The 23,873-nt window shown below is 42.8% G+C and overlaps 1 long non-coding RNA gene across 3 annotated transcripts in view; it reads left to right on the top strand.

Moving 5' to 3' along the window:
- LOC105854347 overlaps positions 1 to 22,184 on the top strand; it is a 67,006-nt gene extending 44,822 nt beyond the window's left edge. Inside the window, exons 3-4 of one of the 3 annotated variants that reach the window (XR_001146025.1) lie at positions 14,385 to 14,538; positions 22,160 to 22,184. This is a non-coding gene — a long non-coding RNA (uncharacterized LOC105854347). Of the gene's footprint in view, positions 1 to 7,618; positions 8,215 to 14,384; positions 14,539 to 19,698; positions 20,635 to 22,159 lie in introns of those variants that run through there. The other 2 variants (XR_001146024.1, XR_001146026.1) reach the window with 2 other exon arrangements.
- The last annotated feature ends 1,689 nt before the right edge of the window (positions 22,185 to 23,873 follow it).

A 23,873-nucleotide genomic window follows, 5' to 3' on the forward strand; every position in this document is an offset into this window, starting at 1 on the left:
CTGTTTCCATCAGACATGGAATATTTGTAATAACATGTGTGGGTGAAGCCCAGAGAGATCTGCTGGAAGTGTTCAGTTTCCATAGAGCTCGCATTATCCTGTCATTTGTGCTATCATCGACTCATTCATCTGTCATACATTGGGAGTCCAGGCATGGAGATTATGGACAATAGTAGAGGGTCACCACTTAGGTGCTGACAAGAGAGAAATCATAGGTCAGAAGCAGGCACTCGCAGGAGACCACGTGACCTGGAGTGGGGTGAAAGCTCAGATATAAACCACGCCTGGAATTCTGAGCACTGTGGGTAAAGTGCTTAGCACTATAGGTAGGACGGAGGTGAGAACGTGGTGCAGCATGACCCTGCTGCAGAGCATTGACTCAGCCATTGGGTTTGTACCTACTTCTAATGGGGACAGGGGGTGATAACAGGTAGGAACAAGGAAAAGGAATCCTGGCATTTATCAGGCACTGTAGGACGCTTTTCATATATAGTTTTTCAAGACCTTTGTGAGTTAATGATACCAGTCCATTGTTTGTTTGAGAAAACAGGTTCTCAAAGAGGTTAACTCACTTGTCCAAGGCCACACAGCTGGTAGGTGGCAGAACCAGGGAGAGATGAGGGTAGCAGCTGAAAGCAGATTCAGAAAAATTGGCAGGCAGTTGGAATTTGATAGAAATGGAATCAGTGGGTGTCTGCCTGCATTAGGGGGTATTGTGCCTGCTCATGGCCTGGGGTGGCTGAGCAAAGGACTGGGGGGAAGTGAATGGTATTTCTGGCCAATCTGTGCCAGGAGAAGCAAGGTGCTCATGGGCTGCGCTATTCCTCCCTGCAGGAAGTGCTCCGAATGTTTACACAAGGGCACATTTCTGGCACACTGAGGAGGGCCAAATTGTAAACGGAGATCATACCTCTGGCTTGGCAGATGCCCGGGAGTGAGGCGCTCCCTGTCATGCTGATGGAGAACAGGGACTTCTTGTTTACCCAGCTCACCATCTGGATGAGTGAAGCAATGTCCAAAGAAATTGCTGTAACTAAGAGCACAGAGGCTGCCTCCCTGCATCCTCCACGCTGCTCTGAAGGACTCTCACTGCTCCCATCACGTATGGAGGCTGGGGGAGGGCAGGCAGACAAGAGTGGCATTGGGACAGAGCCATGGGGGCTGCAGGCTGGGGGGGGGGGATGTGTTTGGAGGTGAAAGGTTGAGGGGCATTCTCCCCGTGAGATTATTTAAGAGTGAAAAGGTTGTTGCTTTTTCGTTTGTTGTTTTTTCTTAAAGTTGAGGTCAAATGGGGAAATTTCCTAACTAGAGGAGCTGATCGACAGTGTAATGTGTTAAGAAGGTCATTAGTGAAATGCTTCTGGAACAAATGGGAAGAGGATTTGGGAGTAGAGCAGCTGGTTCAGTGGGGAGTGGCTGAGGGAGACTGTCTTGAGCCTGGACCTTCAGCATAGGACGTTTCCCCCTGTTTTAGTTGACAGAGCTGACAAAACTGGGGAAGATTTGGAACCTTGAATCCTTTGAGGCAACATGGTCAAACAATCCCTTGACCTCATGCCCTTCTTGTTCAAGAAACACAGACCACCCAGACACCCCACATTGCTTCCTTTTTTTTTTAATTTTAAAAAATATTTTCTTTTTATTTATGCATACAGAAATGGGGTACAGGCCAGCTGTGGTGAGAGGATTCGCCAGAGACAGAGTGGGGAGCAGAACAGGGAGATTGACAAAGTACACTGCTGAGGGGGGCAGTGGGTGAGACAGGAGAGGTCTGCTGCGCCATGTGGGTCACTTCTGGGGCTGGGATCAAAGTTGCACTGAAGCAGCCCCCTCGGCTTGACTTAGTTTTACAGTGCAGCGCTCCAACCCACTGCACCTCCAGGGAGGGCCCCCACATTGCTTTCTATGGAATGTTTATCACTTTCCATCTGCTGGTTTTCATTTGACATTGGGCTGCCCTCCTTATGGCTTTGGTGCAGGCCAATTTGAACAATTGCTTGCATGGGCCAGGATGGAACTATCACCCACAAAGGAAATAGCTCAGTGGCTCAGCGTGCTAAAGTGTCTTTCTTGCCCACATCACAGTTCAATATGAGTTGATGAGAAAGGAGGGCATGCTGGAGCTTCTGTTCCATGCAGTGATTCAGGAATCCAGCCTTGCCATTCCCTGCATCCCATAGTTCTCTGCTGCTGTGCCTGGAAGGTGAGGGATGGAGAGAAGAGAATAAGAGCACTCAGAAGAATTGTAGAGGTTAGTTCTTGAATGGCAGAAATCCTTCTTGATAACGTTCCATTGGCTCAAATCAGTGACTTGGCTCCATCAGCAAATAGGGCTGAGAAGTGAAGTGCCCAGGCGGGAAAGGAAACCAGACTTGGATACTGGTGAACTTACAGCAGTGTCTTTGGCACACATTCCTGAGCTTTCTGGGGAATTCTGTGTGTGAGGGGAGGTGCTGGTAATCAGTCCTTCCGATTCTCCCTGCAGACATCTGCTGGAGGACGCATTTTTGTGGATAACTCAAAACTGTTGCTTCTCTAAGGTGCTCTTGAGCCTGGAAGCTGCACGCTTAGCCCTGCATCATGGTGTCACCTGTTACTGGGACTGTTCTGTCCTCCTCAGCAGGGAAAGGTTATGCATATGGGCCTTTGCCAGGTGATTCCTTTGAGGCTCATTCCTATTTTATTGAACCAAGTGACTCAAATACCAGCACCGGGCACATTCAGGACATGAGCTCCAGAAATTAAAGAGGCTTTGTTGATTTTTTTAGAATCTTTGAGTTGGTTGGTATTTTGTAAGACATTATGTCTAACTAAGACTGAGGAAGTAAAGAGGGAAGATCACTATGGACTCTGGGCCTCAATCCTCACTTCTTTAGAACAGTCTAGCCTGTCTGACAGATTTTCTGACACTTCTGCCAAATCTACATAGAGAAGCTCATAGATATGAAACTCAGGCATGAAGTTCATACCTTCAACACTTTGTTCAGCTTATCAGTAGGGTGACCTGTACCTTGCTTTGCCTACAACAGTATTGGTTTATACCAAATGCCTAGTTATGATTATCAACAACACTTTTTTTTTTGTTCTCAAAAGTGTCCAAGTTTGGACAATAATTTCTATGGTCACCTACCTATAGGGGATTCCATCTGGGCCCTGAGCAGGTGTGATCAGACATATCCCTGCTGACCAACCTGCACACACACCCTGACAGTGTGTGTGTGCTCAGGTGTTGTGTCAGTGTGGTTACTCAGGTGTTGTGTCTATGTAACCAGTACCCTCATCACTGGCCTTAGTCAATTTATGAACCTATGGCTTCCAGGTTCTCTAGGATTCTGATTTAGTATCTTCAGTCTCTATGTGGATCTCTGTGGCCCCCAGAGGCTAGGAGGCAGGTCACCTTTTTGGGGTCTGAGGCATGCTGGCCTCAGCCTACCGCCTACAGATGTTCATTCTCTGCTAACCTCAGTGAAGTCAGCTCTAGCATGGCCCCCAGAGGCTAAGGGGCAGGACACCTTTTTGGGGTCTGAGGCATGCTGGCCTCAGCCTACCGCCTACAGATGTTCATTCTCTGCTAACCTCAGTGAAGTCAGCTCTAGCATGGCTCCCTAGAACGAACAGGCCCAGGTGCCTACTCTTATCTGTGTGTATGCCAGGCTGGGCTCCCCCACCCAGCCCCCCTCCCTTTTGTATCTGTTTCTACAGATGGTTTCTGATTGGTTCTCAAAAATGAGCCAATCAGGTGCAAGCTAACTGGAATAATCAGGTTCAAGCTCATTTCATTAGTTAATTATTTGGATAGAAAAATGGAAAACAAGCTGATTGGTGCTAAATAGTCCAATCAGATGCTTAGTGTTGAAAACCATCCAATCAGCCTTGGAGGGTGGGGCCCTTGAAGGGGATATAAGAAGGAACGAGAGCCAACTTGATTCATTCTGCTCCCCGCCTCCAATGAGAGAAAGATTTGTTGGACCACCTTTGAAGAAGCCAGCAGCTGGTCTTCAAAGATGAAACATTCATTAGACCATCCTGAAAAGAAGAAACATTCTGCTCCTGGCTCCAAAGGAAGGAGAAGGACTCATTGGATTAACTTCAAAAAGGAAGTCTGCTCAGGTCTCCAAAGAAGTATTCATTAGACCACCTACAAAGAAGGATTCTGCTCTCAGTCACTGATGAGAGAGACACATGGAGCAGTTGACCTCAGTGGGCGTCACCAGATCTTCAGAGACATCTAGATTACTAGACCTCCACACCTCTGTCCACCTTCACAGAGACTCAGCTGCTGTACCTGCCTCTGACATCGTCTGCAAGGAGCACCTTTGGGCCAGTGCCAGCCTTTAAACCACAGCCTCTGATTCTCTAGCACCAACTCCAGAGCCGCTGAGTCTGGCGCTGCCTGGTTTGGTATCCAGTCATCGGCCCAGCCTTCACACTGCTGCTGGGGTCTGCTGCGCTGCTACCTCATTTTCCACAACTGCCTTTGTCTGGGACTTCTGGACACACTGGGGTGAAACAGCTAACCACTTGGGCATCAGAATCTCATTGCTTCCCTAACCCCCCAGTCTTTTGCTTGTTAAATGAATGCTGTTGTTGGATCCTGAGCCTGAGTGGTCTTACAGGTGTGGACATGGGTGCAAGTCCAGACAGGGCCTATTGCCCACTTGGCTCACTGGCCCTTAGCACTCCTTGGCACTTTGGAGCACTGTTGTAAGTGTTCTAGTACTATTTCACTTACTTGGCAGACTTCTACTCAGAAGTTTAGCCACTGTCCCCTCTTCCCACCGAGAGGCAGGCCCATCTTCATCTTTGAAGATACATTTCCAACCCTGTGGAGTAAGATGTCTCCTTTTTTGGATCTGAGCTGGGAAGGCAGTTTGCTGGGGGCTTCAGCACAATTTATGTTGCCTGAAAGTTTTGGGAAAAATAAAGCAAGTGACCTGCCTGTTCAGATCACTCAAATTACGGAGTAGGTCTCTGGCTTCACAGGCATGGGCCAGGCCCCTTGCTGCCTGGGAGCTCTTCCTTAGTCTCCAGGAGCCCAGTTCTGGAGGTCAGTCTCTCCAGTGGCACTGGAGGAGGGCACTTGGTCACCGCGTGATGGTTTACATTGTTGTTCTGGGTCTTCAGCCTTCTCTCTGTTCTGAGGGGCAGTGTCACAGTGCAAAGAGCTATGGAGGCAGCTGCATGCACCCCAGCCTTAGAACCATGGTCTTCTTTTTTTTTTTAAGATTTATTTATTTGTTCATACAGAACTGGGGTACAGGCCAGAGGCTCAGAAGCTGCGAGAGGCTTCACCAGAGATAGAGTGGGGAGCAGAACAGGCAGATCAATGAAGTACACTGCTGAGAGGAGCAGCGGGCGGGTCAGGAGAGTTCTGCCACGCCATGTGGTCACCTCCGGGGCAGGCGGGAATCGAACTCTTGCGGAAGTGGTTTCAGCTTCTCAGTGCTGTGCTTTAACCTGCTGTGCCACCAGGGAGGGCCCCAGAACCATGGTCTTCTTGAGGTGATTGTGGCTACTGAACATGAGATGTCCGTGGACTCTGGAGATTGGCAGAAGTCTGTATAGATCACCCAATCTATTCCCCATCTTCAGCTCACCAAACCAGTGGGCTCTGAGAAGGGTCCACATTTCTCTCAAAGACTTGTTTTCCTCTGAACATTTGGAGAGATGTGTCTTGTGGACACACTGGCATCACAGAACTCGAGGCTGTGAAAAACCATAAAGGAAGAGGATGAATCAGGAAAACAGTCTGATGAGATGGAAAGAAACTAGCACTTAGTGGCAGACCATGTTTGGAGACAAAGGAGTAGAAAAAACATACCCAACAAATAACAGCAAAGAGAAAGCCAGGGTTGCCATATTAATGTCAGCCAAAAAAGAATAAGAGAAAGGTAGTTTATGCTCTGAGGACTCATTCTTTAATCACTAAAGGAATAGTTCATGGGGAACATGTTGTAATTGAATTGGACTGCACTACCAGTTCTAATTCAAACTACATGATGCAACTATTGTATGCCAGAATTATAAGGAGCAACAGAGAATACATTTATATAGTGGTTATTTTAGCCTAGCTCTCCAAAAATTAATAGTTGGGGAAGATAAAATAATAGATACGTGTGTGTGATTTGAACAACATAATTGGCAACCTATGTACAAAGCAAATATTTAAAATCATAACTCAAAGATTAGAGAATTCAGCCTTTTCAATTTAATATGAAATAGTCAAATTTATTATCGTTTTCATTTTTATTTAAATTTATTCAATTTTTAATTTTAACTACTTTTATTTTCTTAAGCAATGCCACTCATCCACTAAGTTTGAGGTGGTAACTATTCACTCCAGGACCCTTTTCATTAAATATATAAGTAGTATACAGTTTTTCAAAGTCCATGTGTCCCCAGAAGCTCCTTGTGTACCATCAGTGACTATACTCAGAATAAAGGATGCTTAGGTCAATGATGTGAGATTCTAGCTAACTTATGAAGTTGTAAAAGGCCAGTGGGGCAGATTATGGATCGTTTGTACTTACAGAAGCAAGAAACCTAAGTAAACCAAATACATCAATGAACTAAAAAAATGCATTATACCAAGTTGAATTTATCTCAGAAATTTAAGAATTAGTTAATTAAAAAAAACTATTAGTGACCATATTAACAAAAGTAAGTAATAACTGATTGTTTTCCTATAGCTAGAGAAATTGTATTTTAAAAAAAATCACCAGTGTTGATTTAAAAACAAAATTTTGTTGTACTAAGCATGAGAAGGGATTTCTTTAACCTGATGGAGAATGCCCACTGAAAACCTACAGCAGAATCTTACTTAGCGGTGTAACGTAAGAAGGATTTCCCTAAAAGTCAGAAATAGGGTAGAATGTCCGCTATTGTCATATCTATTCAAAGTAGTCTCGTGGGCTTCCCTGATGGTACAGGAGTTAAGTCTCAGCAACATGAAGATATTTGTAGCCACGCATCCTGAGTTCGATCCCTGGCCAGGAGCTGATCCACATGGAACAGCAGATCTCTCTTATCTCACCTGCTGCTCCCCTCAGCAGTTCATTTCAGTCAACCTGCCTGTCTGCTCCCCACTCTGTCTCTGGTGAATCCTTCCCCTCTTTCCCCACACCTCTGGCCTGTACCCCAGCTCTTGGATGCAGTATGGATTTGTTGTAGACTAAGATACGGACTATAAGACATAGCCCACGGGGACCAGTTATGGAATTGAGGTCACTCAGCAAAGAGAACAGAAAACTCTCAGTAAAGGAAAATTCTGGTCAAAAGCAAAGCAAAGAGTTTTACACCAAGTTTCATGTTCCTGTTTTGGGTTGAGCAGGATAATATCCTAATACCTAGAAGGTGGGTGGAAGGGACAGAATAAAATGGAGGCATGTCTTTGGGATTTGCTCACATGTGTATCTCTCCTGAAATGTCCTTCCCATACTAAGATCCAGCCATGAGGCGATAAATGAACCGGAATCTTGTGGGAAGTGTGTCGAGCCTCTGGAGGTGGCTCTCTCTTTCTCTACTCAAGATTCTTGATGAGGTTTGTTCACTTCGAGGAGCTTCTTCTTCTCTTTTTTTACAGAGTGACTAATTTTCCCTTTTTCCTGCTTTGTTATAGCACGCTGTAAATGATGACTACTGATGTGACCTTCCAGGCTCCGGGGTGGAGAGGCAATGCAGGGGTCATGTGATCCATCTGTGTCCACCCCTCAGCCGGTGGACTCAGTAGAACCATTGTATGGTGGACTCAGGTAGAACCATTGTCTTCATAAAAGCCAATTTAAAAAGGAACGCCACTAGCTGACCACTCTTTTCACCTCTGCAAAGTCTTTTTCTTGGAAGCATCCTCCCTTATGCTCACTATAGCTTCTTCACATTGCAGTCCAGTGGGCTCCACGATGGAATTGAACACACGGGCACTTCACCGTGACTCAGTCTTTCTAGAACATACTGTAACAGTGTGGTATCTGTGGAAAGGGGAGGTTCCAGGTTCCCTGCCTCCACTCAAGGAAGGGTGGAACTGAGCAGACAGGAGAAGCTGGGAAAGAGTGTGAGAAGAAAGAGGAAATCAAGAAAAAGACCTGGAGGATACACATAGAGCAGACCAGATGTGTGAAGAAGAAACATGCTTGTTTCTCAGCTCAGGATTGGCCCCTGGGACATGGGGGACACGTGAAGGAAGGAGACACCTGAAACAGATGTGAGTGACAGACTTGTGGGAAGCTGACAATGGCAGCTTTTCTCTTGATTTTGCTTTTTCTCTTTTCCTTCAAGACTTGACTGTCCCCTCTGCCCCTTTCCTATGGGTCCCCACCAGAAGGTGCCTTAGACTTGTGGCAGGCTTTTGGGACTCAATGGCCCTATTTTTGGGCCAACCCTCTTAGGCTGGGCATTTCTCCACAAATGGATGGGTAATGCTAGGTGTTTAATTGGAAACTATTTTAACTTTCTCTTTTCTTTACTTACACACTAATTATTGCACATGAATTACATTAAAGTTCTTCTCTGTTGGAAGTTTTCTGCCCTAGAGTACATTTTATCTTGATGTTGTAGATAGCAGAACCCATTTAGAGCAGGCAGGTTTGGGGACCCTGGGGCACCCCTTACTCTGTCCTGTAACAACACAAGTCTAGTATCTTGACTGTGGTGATGGAGAAGGGCACCAAGGTGAAATAGACCATCGCTAAAATATCACATACTTCTGGGTCTGTGTGGAGGCTGATGGAAACCACGTGACAAGTGGCTGCTGATGAACAATTCGGTCCAGGAGAGCCCCAAAGGGACATTACCGATGAGATCAATGACCGCGTTTATAGACAGAGGCATGGGCAGGAAGAATGGCTCCCACGGAAGGGGAGCAACGCTAACACACTTTCTCATCCTTAGTCTGGTGTCAGGTGGGTCTCGGTTGTGTAGCTGGCAAACCCGCTGTATGCCTCAGGGGTGCGTCCCATTTACTTGGTGTGACTCTCCTCCCCTACTTTCTGACCAACAGTGCTCTTTTTGCAGTGACCCCATCTCCTGTCCTAGGGTCCTGGGTGCGGGGTGGGGTGGAGGGCAGGGCAGCATAGCACAGTGAGGAGACTTGTTTGGAGCTCAGTCCTGCCTCTGAGGGGCTCTACGCCCCTCCAGGGTGTTGGAAGAGGAGGACACAATGCACATGTAGGATCCGCTGCCTTCCCTCCAACTCCAGATTTCATGGCGCTTCTGTTTCTCCTCAGTTGTTCTCTGGGGTCTTTGGCTCTCTGAGCTCCTGCAAAGCCAGTGACTTTCTTCACTCTGAAAACTCCCTGACTCTAATTATGAATGTCTTTGTATTCGAGTCAACGTTTCCAATTTTTCTGAGCACTTCCATGAAGCCTATCAGAACCCGTATGCCCCGTTAGTGCATCAGAGTTGACAGACAGACCGTTGGTTCCTTTAGGATGCAATATGCGTCTCTCTCGCTGCCTCTGTGTTCCCAAGAACAGGGACGGGCTGCACGTGAGAAGTAAATGTTTTATAATAGTCAATGAAGAATCGGGCATGATTGATTTAAAATACTGTGTTGTGGCCAGAAGACGTTTATCTGACGCAGAGCCTTTCACGAGCACAAGAGAACTGTCTCAAAGCTCAGTATTTCTCCCATGCATTTATAGATTTACTCTTGATCCTTGATTCGGTATTATTTGCATATTAATGCTTTCTACTCTGGGATAAGGGCAATTTGAAGGGAAAGAGGTAAATAAATATTATTTTAACATTAATGCTAAGTCATAGCACGGATGCTACTGAAAAGGCCCAGGAAATATTTACCTGTCTGCTAGTTCCAATACTCTGATGCTTTGACACTGGGGCAGAACCTGGAGGCTGTTCCTCTCCCAGGTTTGTGGGTTCCTAGACAGTAAACTACTAGCTCAGAAATGTACCTTTCAAATGCACCCCCTCAATCCAGTGCCCACACCAAACCCCTCTTTGTCAGATGCTCCCAGCCATTAACACCTGCCCTAATCACCTCCAGGCCGGGCACTGCTACCCCAGCCAGCTGAAGTTACTCCAATTAGCTAGGCCGAAGCCTGAGCACATCCTCTCCTTGCCCACCTCCTTCCTGTGGAGTCTACTGGAAGGCTTTTGCCACTGTCTTCCTGTTCCCCATCCTCTCATACCCTGGCATCTGCCCCGTGGATCCCTGGGGTGCTGCGCCTTTTCGTTTGGGGAACAGTGAGTAGCAAATTATCTTTTCAGGGCAAGTGACCCTTGCCTTGCAGGGCTGGCCAGGCCGAGGTAACAATAAAATGTAAAGCACACAGACTCTGTTCAACACTGTAGGCAAAAGGTATTTCCCAACCAAGGAAACAGCTTCAGTAGAGTAAGGGCTAAAGATGAGACAGAAAAAAAAGTGGTGGAGCTTGGATGGGATCCCTGGCACAATGTTTTCTCTACCACTTGCGATAACTGAGTCATTTCGTGGGGAAGCTTCCCCAGGAGTTTCTTTAGGCAAATACAAGTGACTGTGAATATCTATTCATATCTTCATTTTTATCCAGAGGCTTTTCACCTTGCTTCTTTTCTTTTAAACAATATATTTTAAATTTTTTGGTTTTTAACCAAAATTTTCCCCCTTCAAGTAGGGGAAAGAGACATTAGTAATGTGCTTTGGTTTTGATTCTACTGCTCACCAGGTAAACCTCGTTGATGCTCCTCTGGATAAGACTGCAGTATAATAGATTATCATCATCACCATCACCACCATCAACAACACTACTGTTATCAACATCACCACCATCATCAATATCACCACCACCATCACCCCCACCATCACCACCACCATCATCATCACTACCATCACCAATACCATCATCACCATCATTACCACCACCAGCAGCATCACCACCACCATCATCACCACCATCAACATCACCACCATCATCACCACCAACATCATTACCATCAACATCACCACTGCCATCATCACCACCACAATCACCACCATCATCATCTTTACTTAAAAAGGTTGTTATGTGCCAGACACCATATTAAGCACTTTACATGTACTTTCTCATTTATGTTCCTTATTTCATAGTGCTGTGAGAGAGAGAATCTTCCTATCTTAAAGATGGATAAACTGAGGAACCTCCCCACGTTCATAAGTGCCAGAATGACAGGATGGTGTGGTTCAGGGCTGCAACCCAGCTGTCCCACTCTTTAGAGCATGCCCTGGGTCCGTGCTTCCCACATCTACATAGGTATGACCCACCTGGGGGTTTTTCTGAAAGGCAGATTCTGATTTGGTAGATCTGTGTTTGGGCCTGAGATTCTGCATTTCCCACAACGCTTAGGCTGCTCATGTGCAGACTGCACTTCATGGAAACACCTGCACCATGGTGCATTCTGGCTGGAGATGGAGGGCAAGGGACAGCCGCCCAGTGAGATGCCTGTCACGGATGTGCCATTCAGGCTTCCTTGCTGTTCATTTCCAAACTTCAGCAATTCTCCAGCTGTGTGCAAAAAGAAGGCAGTCCCTGGGGATAGTGTAGGGTTTGGACGGAAAAACACATCTCCTCACTCATTAGTTGGCTACCTTGGGAAAAAGAAAAGAAGTGAAGGAGAAAATTGTTTGAAAGAAGAAGGCAGAGGTTTCTATATTTTCTCAGAGGCTACACTGTCTCTCCATTTTGACAAATGCAACTTCAAATAAGGTTTTGATGGACTGTAGTTCAGCCCCACTTGGTTTGATGGGATAATTGATAAAGAATATTGCAGGGAAAGCTGGAAAAGAAAAAGCTATTCTCAAAACGAATCCCCTGCTGCTCTGCAAGGAGAGAGGATGCTACCCTGCTCTTCCACGGTGTACAAGATACTTTATCAACTGACAAGATGCTTAATGTGGATCAATGATTTGCAAAACATCTTTTCCCTTGTGGATCATTCCAGGCTACTTCACAAGTAATTAGAGGTACATGGCTATATTTTATTTCATCTCCTTAAATAACGTAAAGCAATGTGTATATACCACATGCAGAAATGCATAACTTCCACCTCGAGGCAAAGTTTTGTGCTTCAATGATGTGAGTCCTTTTTCATTTGTGGCTGTGTTTTTAATTTTATAAAGAAAGTGCATGAAGAAACTGTGGCAATTCTTTTATTGCCATATTCCAGTGCCCATCCCCGTAACTCTGGGTGGGCACCAAGTCCCCCTGGACCTTCTTTCACAAAGCAAATGGCCACAGCTCCTCCACCTGGGGAAAACTCTCCAGAGCAAACCTAAAACCTTTCTCTTCCCTTTTTTCCAAAGTGTCTAGGGGGTAAATTACACATGCACTCAGTAACAACAAATACCACTTGGGTAGACAATTAAGAATATGAAACTCATCATAAGGAATGACCTCTGTCTGTAAAGGAAATACAAGTATGTGTGTGTGTGTGTGTGTGTGTGCATATGTTACATGATGGGCAGAGCAGAAAAGTAAACAGACAATTACTAGGTAAGCATTCTTAAAGCAAAGAGGTGAACAAGGAGTTCAACGAATATATTGGAGGGACAGGGACACTGGACCCAGGTAGAAAATACTGCTGCTGGGGGTGGCAGCAGGTGGGTGGATCAGAATGAAGGAAGCTCATCCACTCTAAGGAACGCTCATCCATGGCTGGATTGGCATAGACATTTGCAGAGGTGAAAGACAAAGACTTGGCGAAGTCAAATTGCAACACAGATGGTGCTCAGGATCTCAGGCTATAGGCGGAGCAGAAGAGGAGTACAGGTAAAGGCTTTGCGTCCTTCTTCCTCTTTTCTCCCCTCTGCTGTCCGGGGCTTGTCCGCTCCCCTTAAACAGTAACCCTTAGCATGCAAACTTTGAGTTAAGCAAATGAATCTCAGGTTATTATCCTTATGAGTTTCCTCTTCTATCTTTTTGGATAACTTACTTGGGTTATTTGTATCTTTTCTGAATCTTGAGTTCTTTAATATTCCTGCATTATCCATTAGGTGTGCTGTAAGTATTTTCCATTTGATCGTTGTTTGCTTTTTATCTTCATTTCTAATAACTCTACTTCATACAGATGGGATGAAGAAAAGTCTTTATAATTTTTGGCTGCAGCATATGGAGTATACAGTCTACAACCCTCCCCATGGATGGGTGGCATTCTAATGTTCATAAACATTATGTCCTTCCCCCAGGGCAGCAAGCAAGCAAACAATAAACTGTGCTCTGTGGTAGCTCCCATTCTTTGAGATCTTCCAGTAAGCACGATAAAGGGCTTGTAGCTGAGCCTTCACTTTTCCTTTCTACCTGTAGAATGTTCTAATGTGAATGATATCTCCTATGTAACCCCGGAAGTTTTTATCATTCCCATCTTACAGTGAGCTCAGCAGAACCCGATATTAAAGAGAAGGGAGGTCTCACCATTGCAACACAGATGGTACTCAGGATCTCAGGCTCTGTGTCCCAATGGCTCTGTTCAGGGCCCTGGCAGATGTTCTCTCTGACAGTTCTCCATCTCTGATTGTCATGCCTAAGACACTGGTGGTAGGGATCAAGATCAAGAATCTAATAATATTCTCCTGACTCATGTGAGAGGAGAGCTTGGAAGAAGCGTGGAAGTAGGAGGTGGTGCAAGGGCTGGAACCAAGGGCAGTCCTGTCTTAGGGAAAAGTGTTTGAAGATTTCCAAAATAAAACATTTTCTAAAAAGCAGAGACTATTAAACCCAATGGTCAGGCAAACCCTAAGAATGTCAGTATAGAATGAAAGAAATTAGGATTTTGTGACCTCATGAGTCAACTATAACCAAATGCGAGGAGATCTTTCCCCAAGATATCCGAGCAATTTGTGACGTAGTAGGAAACACCCACAGATCCTCAAAGACCACGCATGACACACTTTGTCAGAAACGCCCCCCAAGGTCACAAGCTCAGCTCTTTATGCAACTCTTCTCTTGAATGACCTAGCTTGTCTTTTTGTCTTTGTTCCTTATGAAATCATCAAGCCTGGACTAACTCAGCTCTTTATCTTTTGCTCCAGTCTTTGATACACAGTTAACCTAAGGAGTCCATATGGTGTGACCAACAGCCCAGCACATAAACCTCCCATGGGCTCGGTCTTTGCTTTTCTTCTCTCCCAGCTTCCCAATAAAATGCAAGCTAGACAATTGCTTCTTTGCACCAGCTCTCCTATTAATAACCAGTGATACATGTATCCTCTGCCCTGGGGGCTCTCACCCCTGAGGAGCACCCTGACCAGCAATCTAACAGCAGGTACAGCAGGCTGTGAAGTTCTGAGCCGGCTGTTATTTGGGAGTTCTTGGAAACTGCACATTCAGAGGGCTGACGGTGTCAGAATGGGAAATACCTTCTCAGGGGGACAGCCAAATGATCTCGTTGGTTGGTTTTATTGCTGCCATACCCAGGAATCAGGTGCCTGGAAAAAATATGCTGACAAGAGCAGACCGAGGAAGCTGTGATGCCATCTGGGGTCAGGAAGAGATTTCTGTTCCAATGCCAGCTGCGGGGGCTGAGACAGTGCGGTGCTGTGCTGGCGTGGAGTCTGGAATAACCCAGCAGGTAAGAAGGCAAGAAGAAAAGCTCCCAGAATGCCATAGGGGAGACCTGGGGGCTTTGGTAAGGTGGGGACGATACTGAGACTTGAGTCTTGTGTATTTGAGATTTTAGAAAATGCTTTATTCTGGAAATTGTTAAATATACACAAAGTAGAAGCTAACAATATGATGAACCCCCTGCACCCATCATAGAGCTTCGAAAGTTCTCAAGTCAGACTTTCTTCAGTTGTGCCTCTATTCACTCTAGTCTCCTGACCTTCAATTTCACCAGGTTTCATTGAAGCAAATCCCAGACTTCATATCATTGCAGTCATCCATACTTCTGTCTTTATCTCTAAAAAAAAGAACTCTTTAAGAAAAAAAAAAAATGGTGTCATTACTGTATCTGAATATTCCCAATCACTTGATCGAACCCAAAGTCCAGTTTTTCCCTGTTGCCTATATGTCGCACTATTTTGACCCATTTGTGGAAAAAAAAAATCACTTCACAACTGAAATAATTAAGTTGTCAAATAGGAACACTTGGGGGAAAAAAGAACAGAAAAGGGATGGAAGTAAGTAAAATTCTGCTGTCATCAAAAAAGAAAAAGAGAAAGTCATACAATATATTGCTTTGGAGACAGATATTTCTGAATTAGAATCTCTTCGGTCAAATGATTGAATCTTGTTTTTCAAATGATTGAATCTTGCTTTCTTCGTCAGAAAAAGTGGAAAGGATTAAAAGAAATCATTCAAACACTTAACTGTTGCTGCTATTATGATTATAGCTGAGGAATGGGGATGGCAAAGAGAAGGCAGGAAGTGGTAATACTGATCCCACTCTTGATATGCTCAGTGGAATAAATCAGAAGGAAAAAGAAAAATATTGAATGGTTTCATCTAAAGGTGGGATATAGGGAAACCTAACAAAGGGTAAGGGAAAAGACAAAACTTGCAAACTGACCATAGATCTGAGGTCTTCAGCAGTGAGGGGGCGGGAGGTGAGGTCAACCAGGGACTTGGAGATGGGTCATGGGTGCTGTGGTGGTGGGGAGCTTCAGGGACTCCACCGAGGGGAGAGATCAAGTGCTGTTCAACAGTGAACAGCGGTATAAAGGGGGAAAATACTGATTTCAGTCTTCTGCAGACTGGTGCCTTTGAAGCACTGACAAGGAAAACTAAGGATGAGCATAGGGCAGCTCTGGTAGAAATGAAGAAGGGAGCAGTAGTGAGCTGGTGGGAGGTGGAGAGGAGAAGGGATCAAGGTACCCTGGATCAGATTCTATCTCTTTCAAAAACACAGGGGCAAAGTCGGGAAAGGAAAATGAACTTGACGTGGGGTTAGGAGTGAAATAAGCAACCTGTGTGGAGTGGGGATGGTGGAGGGGCAAGCCGCCGGGTAAAGAGTCAGACTGGATGGATGATAACCAAGAGATACACTTCACTGGGAATGGGACTAATGTGGGACTCCTTCAGGGACTTTGATTTGACTGTGGAGTACCAGACAGGTTTGATAAGATAGAGGGGGGAGGCTGGGACACCCACACCGTAGATTTTACCAGACCTAAACAAGGTGTTAAGGTCTCCGTTGAATGCACATTTTACAGGTTTCTACAAAGTCAAGTCTCCATCTCAAAGACTTGTGAAGCTTATTTGTAGCAGTGAAATTCTAACATGCTGGCAGTGAAGTCTTCTGTTCTCCAGAGAAAAGATACATTCCAGGTGTTCAAACACATTGTGACCAAGCCTGGCCCTTTTGCAGAAAGAACCCATTGATCAAAGTCAAACCCTTCCACCCACAACTGCAGACTCAAGCAGTGATGGATGAAGAAATGATGCCAAAAAGAATGCCAGCAAAAATATGCAAAGGGAACATAATATTATTATAATAAAGTAAACACAGAGATCTAAAGAGCTCAGAAATCTCAGGATGTAAGCTGATTTTGGCAAATTTTTCAAATAGGCACTGCCTGAAGACTCTGTAAAATGCCATTTTGGTGCAACAGCCTTGGTGACAATGAAATTTGAGCTGGCAATGTTAGGGGTTTCCTCCATTACCCATAGCTATTAAAAACAATCCCATAACCTCTTAGGAAGATTTCCTTTTGACCCAAATTGAGGCTCAGTCATTGATTTCCAAAGAGTTAGATTACTAGAATTGTTAGGTCGGAATGAAACTCGAGGGGCACCTTGCCCAACCCCATTTTTCCTGCTGGAGAACATTGATTTTATTCCATCAAGGGGAAGGACCATAGGACCATGGAAAAGCTTAAATACCTTCTGCAGAGGAGATATCACCAAATGTTTGTGTTTCTGGTTTGACAATACCCACATCCAGGAAATTCTTCCATCTACCTTGCCTTTATTTCATAGCTGCAATTTAAGTCATTTTAGATTTGCAAGTACATTTAGTAAGTTTTACATAAATACTTTCCAAACATTTAATCAGAATACCAGGAGAGAATTGTGATATGGATCCTTTATTGAGAAATTGAGATTGACTTTTAGCACCCAATATGGCTTAAGAGCGTGAGACTTGGTTCTCATCTGCAATCTCTATCATACTTTAGAGCGGGAGATGACTATCCCCTTGTGATTGTGGCTACTTCTGCTTCTTCTTCAGTCCTTCACTCCTTCCTTTCTTCCTTTGTTTATACTTTCTTCTCTTCTTTTGATGCCTATTAATGACACGGATATTGTAAGACCAAATTCAAGATCAAGACTTTCTAATCTACTTCGTATTCATCTTCTTTCCTCCTTTGAGAGAGATCTTCTGCACAGAATCAATTTCCAGAGCAATAGTCTTCCTGAAAGGACACTTAAGAATTCATTTATTCTGTTCTTCAGGCAGTAGTGAGAAAAGAAATGATGATTAATTTCAATTTCTGTGGCATGTTAGGTTATTTGAACCAACGTTTCCATTAAATATGATTAAAATTTTAGCTATAATATATAAAAATGTGTCCTGAAAAGCAAAACTAGATAGTAATCAACACTGGGGAAGATCTAAGGAAAAATAAAAAACGGAGAGAAGCCGAGCTCCAAAGTTGCTTTGAGAGTAATTCTTGGCCTACATAAACCTGGACTTAGATCTTGGCAGACAAGGGCTGACCTTGGGGGAAAGGAGTCAACAACTTAGTCTCACCACATGGGGGAAGTTGGATATGAAACGTTGTCCTTGATTAATGCTAGAACCCAAAAGGATACACTGCAAGGCTAAACGGAAGGAGAAGTAAATTTATTTTTAATATTTAATTTCTCTATTTGTATGTATTTTACATTGGGTGTAGAATATTCCTGTAGAATATTCTCTACCTGTAGAATATTCACCACCAGTTCACTATCCTTTGTACTCTTCCCACCTTTGTTTTGAACCCTCACTGCAGAATACCTCTGATTTATAGATGATTATTTTTGTTGTATTTTTTTTAATTGTTACTATTTTTTTTTCCTGAACCTTATTTGGTTCCCCTATATTCCTCCTATAAATGAAGCCATCTGGTATTTTTCTTTTTCCTTCTGGTTTATTTCACTGAGATAATCCCTTCTAACTCCATCCATGTTGCAACAAATGACATTAGATTATCTTTATTTTTTTTTCTGATAGTATTCCTTTGTGCATATGTACCACAGCTTCTTGATCCAGTCATCAATTTTTGGGCATTTGGGTTGTTTCTGCATCTTACCTATTATATATAGACCTGCAATAAACATAGGGGTTCATACACCCTAATGTTTTTGTGTCCCTTGGGTAGATCCCTAGGAGTGGAATTGCTGGTTCAAATGGAAGCTCCACTTTTAGTAATCTGAGGAACCTCAACACAAATTTCCATCATGGTTGGACTAGTTTGCACTCCCATCAGCAAGTCCAATCCCAAGGAAAGTTGCACAGATGCTGAAGGATAATGTGATAATCAAATTAATAGTTAACATTTTCCCATAGAGAAAACATCAATTTAATCAATTTTTCCAATAAACTCAATCAAAATTTAGTTTTGTTGTATTTTTTTAATTGTTACTATTTTTTTTCCTGAACCTTATTTGGTTCCTCTGTATTCCTCCTATAAGTGAAGACATCTGATATTTTTCTTTTTCCTTCTGACTTATATCTGAGATAATCCCTTCTAACTCCATCCTTGTTGCAACAAATGACATTATTTTATAAGATTTCCAATCTCATAAAAATATTAATAAGATGTTAAATGACATTAATGATATGCCAAATTAATGAAAAACTAAAGACTCTCTAACTCTTTATGAGGCTGAGGTGACCATGACACCTCACTTTGACAAGGACTGAATAAGAAAGGGCAGTTACAAGCTAATCGCATTCATAAATATAAATACAAACCTTCTAAACAAACTAGCACGACTAAACCAAAAAGTAGGCTTATCTAAAGAGTACCAAGGGTTGTTTGATAAGAAAGAAAATTAGATCCACCAAATAAACAGATTCAAAGAGGAAATACAATATCTTAAAAGATGCAAAAATTGATAAAATTCAGCATACATTAATGTAGAAAAAACTTAGAAAACTAAGATTAGAAGTAACATTTCTTTAATCTGTTAAGAAACTATGTTAAGTAACTAAGAAACACACATACATACATTTACATATATACATATTTTTCTTTCTGTGTGTGCGTATATATATATACATATATATAATTTAAAATAAGTATTATATTTTATAGAGTGATATTAAAATCAACCTCATTCCCAATTACCATTTTCAGTTAACTTAATACTGGCAAATTAGATAGCACAGTAATGCAGGAGAAGGAAGTGAGAAATGTATAATTTTCAAAGGAAAAAATAAAACCGTTATCATTTGCAGATGCGTTGTTTTCAATCTGGAGAACATAAATGAGAATGTAGCAAGTTTGCCGAATGGAAGTCAATATAAAAAATCAATTGCATTTCTGTTTCAGCAATAGTTAGAAATTATATATTTAAAAATCTAGCTGCAGTAGTATAAACATGTACGGTAGCTACAAATTAATCTGATAAAATGATGACCTCGATGATTAAAATATATACAACTTTTGGGAAAGAAATTAGGGAATACCTCAATAAATGAAGGTATTGTGAATGAGTGCGATCATCACCAACATGTCCATTTTTCCAGAGTTGATCTTTAGATTCAAATGAAAGTGTTGAAATTTTTTTGTTTTTATTTTGATAGAATCTGACATCATGGATATGAACCAGCAAAAGACAAGAAAAGCCAGGAAACTACTGATGAAGAAAAGCTACTAAGAATGGATATGAAACTACAGCAATTAAATATTTATAGTACTGGAATGGCTAAAGTATAGAAAAGATAAATCAGTAACTCAGAAAAGGGAGCCCATACCAAACACATACATTATGCTTGATGTATAACAGAATTTCACAGTAGCTCAATGGAGGAAATAAGGTATTTTAAATTAGAATCACTTGGAGAACATAATATACATATGCATAAAAATGAGACTGGGTTACTATCTCATATCATAAAACATTACCGCAGATAGATCAACGACTTAGATATGTATTAAAACAACAAGACTTTGAGACAATTTAAGCTACTGCATTTTCCCCCCTCTTTGGTAGGCAACATTTTCTTAAACAATTCAGAGCTATAAATTACAAGGAAAAATATTCATTAGGTAGTTTATTTTAAAATTAAGAACTTCAGTCTATAAAAAATACAGAATGAAGAAAGTGAATTAAGCCACAAACTGGAAGAAGAACTTTATAAAATGGAATTGGGTTAGCATCTAACCTATGGAAAAAACTCTCACAAATCAATGAGTACAGGACAGCTAAAGTAAAATGTACAAAGCCTTGCAGATCCATGCTAAGAGTATGGTCATTTGTAAAAGATCTTTACTTCACTAGTAACCAGAAAAATAGAAGTTAATATGCAGTGAGGTATCCTACCTCACATCCAGTAGGATGGTTCTAGACAAAACCAAACCACAAATCACAGCCAAATCAGAAAATAACTTGGTGAGGATGTCAGGCTTACAACTGGAGGGAGCACAAGGTGGCACAGTGGCCATGGAAATAGTGTGCAGCTTATTAAAAAATTACAAATGGTGGGCCCTCCCTGGTGGCGCAGCGGGTTCAAGCACAGCACTAAGAAGCTTAAGCCACTTCCGCATGAGTTCAGTTCCCGCCTGCCCGGGAGGAGATCCACATGGCGCGGCAGACCTCTCCTGACCCGCCCGCTGCTCCCCTCAGCAGTGTACTTCGTCCATCTGCCTGTTCTGCTCCCCGCTCTGTCTCTGGGGAAGCCTCTCACCCTCCACATCTCTGGTCTGTACCCCAGTTGTGTATGCATACATAAATAAATCTTTAAAAACAATTAAAAATGGAATTCCCATGTGATCCAGCAATTTCACTTCTGTGTGTTATCCCCAAGAAATTGAAAATAGAATCTCAAAAAGATTTTGTATAACCGTGTTTATAACAGCATTGTTTTCAATAACCAGCACGTGGGAGCAACCCCAGTAGCAGTTAATAGATGAACAGATAAGCAAAAGGTGGCCAATACATACAGTGGAATTTAATTAGTTTTAAGGGACGAGAATTTGACACATGCTACAACATGCATGAACTTGACGTGGTGACGCTAATAAAGTAAGCCAGTCACAAAAAGATATAGATGGTCTGATTCCACCGAGAAGAGGTCCCGGGTTCACAGACAGCAGGAAGAGTGGTGGCTGCCAGGACCAGGGATAGGAGCAAAAGTAGCTGGTGCTTCACAGGGACAGACTTTCAGTTTTGCGAGCAGGAAATGGATGCACTCAACATCACTGAGCTGTACAATAAAAACAAGTAAAATGAAGGATTTTATGTGCATTTCATCACAATTCAAAAGAATGAAACTAAAAATAAATACAGTGAAATATCACTTCATACTTTTCCAATGGTATGAAACGGTTAAAATGAGGGCAGTAGCAAGTGACGATGGTAGATGTCATGCCATAAATACTGCTTATGGGAGTGTAAATTGATGAGTCACCTTGGGAAACTCATTTGACATTATCTTGAAAAACTACAAATCAGGTGTGCCTGATGACCCAGCTCTGCATTCCTAGGTCTGGCCCTTAAAGCTGCCCTTGCTGCTTTATGCTGGGAGATGGGGGAGGACGGGCAGAAGGGGGAGGGTTGGACGCAACACAAACAAATTGAAAATAACCTAAATAGGCATCAACGCTGAGTGCATAAGTACATTGCTATATATTCAGGCAATTAAATACTACACAGCCCTGAAACATGGTTGAATTCTAGGAACATCATGTAGACTAAAAATAGCAGTGAGTGCCAAAGGATCCAGATTTTGTGAGATGTCATTATATAAATTTGAAGAGCCCATAATATAATGTATTACATAGGGGTATTGGATAAATGTAGTGATGTTATTCTGAAAGGCAAGACAATGACGCTCAAGGTTGAGAATGTTTTCCTCTAGCAGAGTTGGGTGTGAGCAGGGGGCAAGGAAGAAGCTGAGACACTGAGACCCCTGAGGGCATCCAAGATAATGTTATGTTTTCTTCATTAAGCCTAAAGGTAGCTCCATGATGGTTCATTGAATGGTTTAATATCTTAAACCTGTTTTATAAATATTAATTTGTGTCTTTTCAATACCTCATAAGGACCATGTACAACAACAGCCCACAAGTGTGTTGGAAGAGTCATCAGGAGCTAATCAACTACAGAACCTGCATCTGTAGAGCACAGGTGTGTGAATCTGGAGACAGCTTCCCTTGTCAAGGCTGGCGTTTTTACAAAACAGAGAGGGAAAGCTTTAGAAAGATCCGCTACTTAAGAACAGACTTAAAGTGCAAGGAGACGGTGTGGTCCCTGGTGAAGTCTCCTCAGAGCAGAGGATGTGAAGCCCAGCGACAGCCATGTCTTCAGGTAGGAGATGGCACAGATGAGATGGAGCAACTCTTGGGTATCAGAGAAGGATGGGAGCTTCTCTGCAGAGGACTCTCTTTTTACCTGTTAAGTGAAAGGCAAGAGTGTTTTCTGAGAGCAGGAGATTAAAGAGGAGGTCATGTCAGAAAGGATTAAAAATGTAGACGCACAATTGGACAAGAACTGAGAGGAAGAGTCTGAGGTGAGAATATGGGACACAGAACATGAGCTTTGTCAGTCATGTTCCCCTTTCCCTCCCCAGATTTATTTAGATATAATTGACATACAACATGGTGTAAATTTAAAGTATACAGAGTGACCATTTGACATAGATATATATTGCAAAACATTCACCACAGTAAGATTAGCTAACATCTATCATCTAATTCAATTACCTGTATGTGTGTGTGTGTGTGTGAGAGAGAGAGAAAGAGAGAGAGAGAGAGAGAATTTTAAGATTAGTAACTGTAAGAACACTATATGGTATTATTGCCTATAGTCACTTGCTGTCTATTAGAGCCCACAATGTGTTTACCCTATAGCAGAATGATATTTCACTGTCCAGAGAAAGAGATAAATTTCTTATCTATTTATTCATTGATGGACACTTGGGTATCTCCATGTCTTGGTTATTTCAAATAAAGATTCAGTGGACAGAGGGATGTAGATCTCTTCTAACAGCATGATTTTATTTCCTTCAGATACATACCCACAAGTGGAGTTGCTGAATCAATATGGCAGCTCAATTTTTAATGTGTTGAGGAATCTCCATATTGTTTTCCACAGCGGCTGCACGAATCTGTATCCCCACCAATAGTGCCCAAGGCTTCCTTTGGTCCACATCCTCACCAACACTGTCACGCCTTGCTTTTTTGAAATAACCATTTGAACTGATGTGAAACAAGGGTTTGTGATGGCTTTGATTTGCATTTACCTGATGACTAGTGCTGCACAGCACTTTTTTTGTGTAACTATATGCCTTCTGTGGAAAAATCCCTATTTACGTTCTCTGCCTATTTTTAAATTGAACTGTTTTGTTTTTTTGCCACTAATTTGTGTGAGTTTGGATTCAACAGATATATATCAGGACTGGCATGTACTTTTACATGCTGTAGATTGTCTTTTGCTTTTACTTCTTTTGCTAGGCAAAAGTTGTTTGTTTAGTTTATGTAGTTGTGCTTATCTATTTTGTATTTTATTGCTTGTGTTTTAGTTTTTTAAAGATTTGTTTTTACTTATTTATGTATTAAGAGCTGGGGTGTAGGCCAGAAGTGAAGAGGGAGGTTTCACCAGAGACAGAGTGGGAAGCAGAACAGGTGGATTGAGTGAAATACACTGGAGCAGTGGGCGGGCCAGGAGGGGTCTGCTGTGCCATGTGGGTCAGATCCCTGGCTGGGGGACCGAGCTCCTGCTATGGCAGCTGTGGAGAGCTCCATAGTGTTGCACTTT

The sequence above is a fragment of the Condylura cristata genome, unplaced genomic scaffold (genome assembly GCF_000260355.1).
Source record: "Condylura cristata isolate star-nosed mole 26May11 unplaced genomic scaffold, ConCri1.0 scaffold00034, whole genome shotgun sequence".
Lineage (NCBI taxonomy): Eukaryota > Metazoa > Chordata > Mammalia > Eulipotyphla > Talpidae > Condylura > Condylura cristata.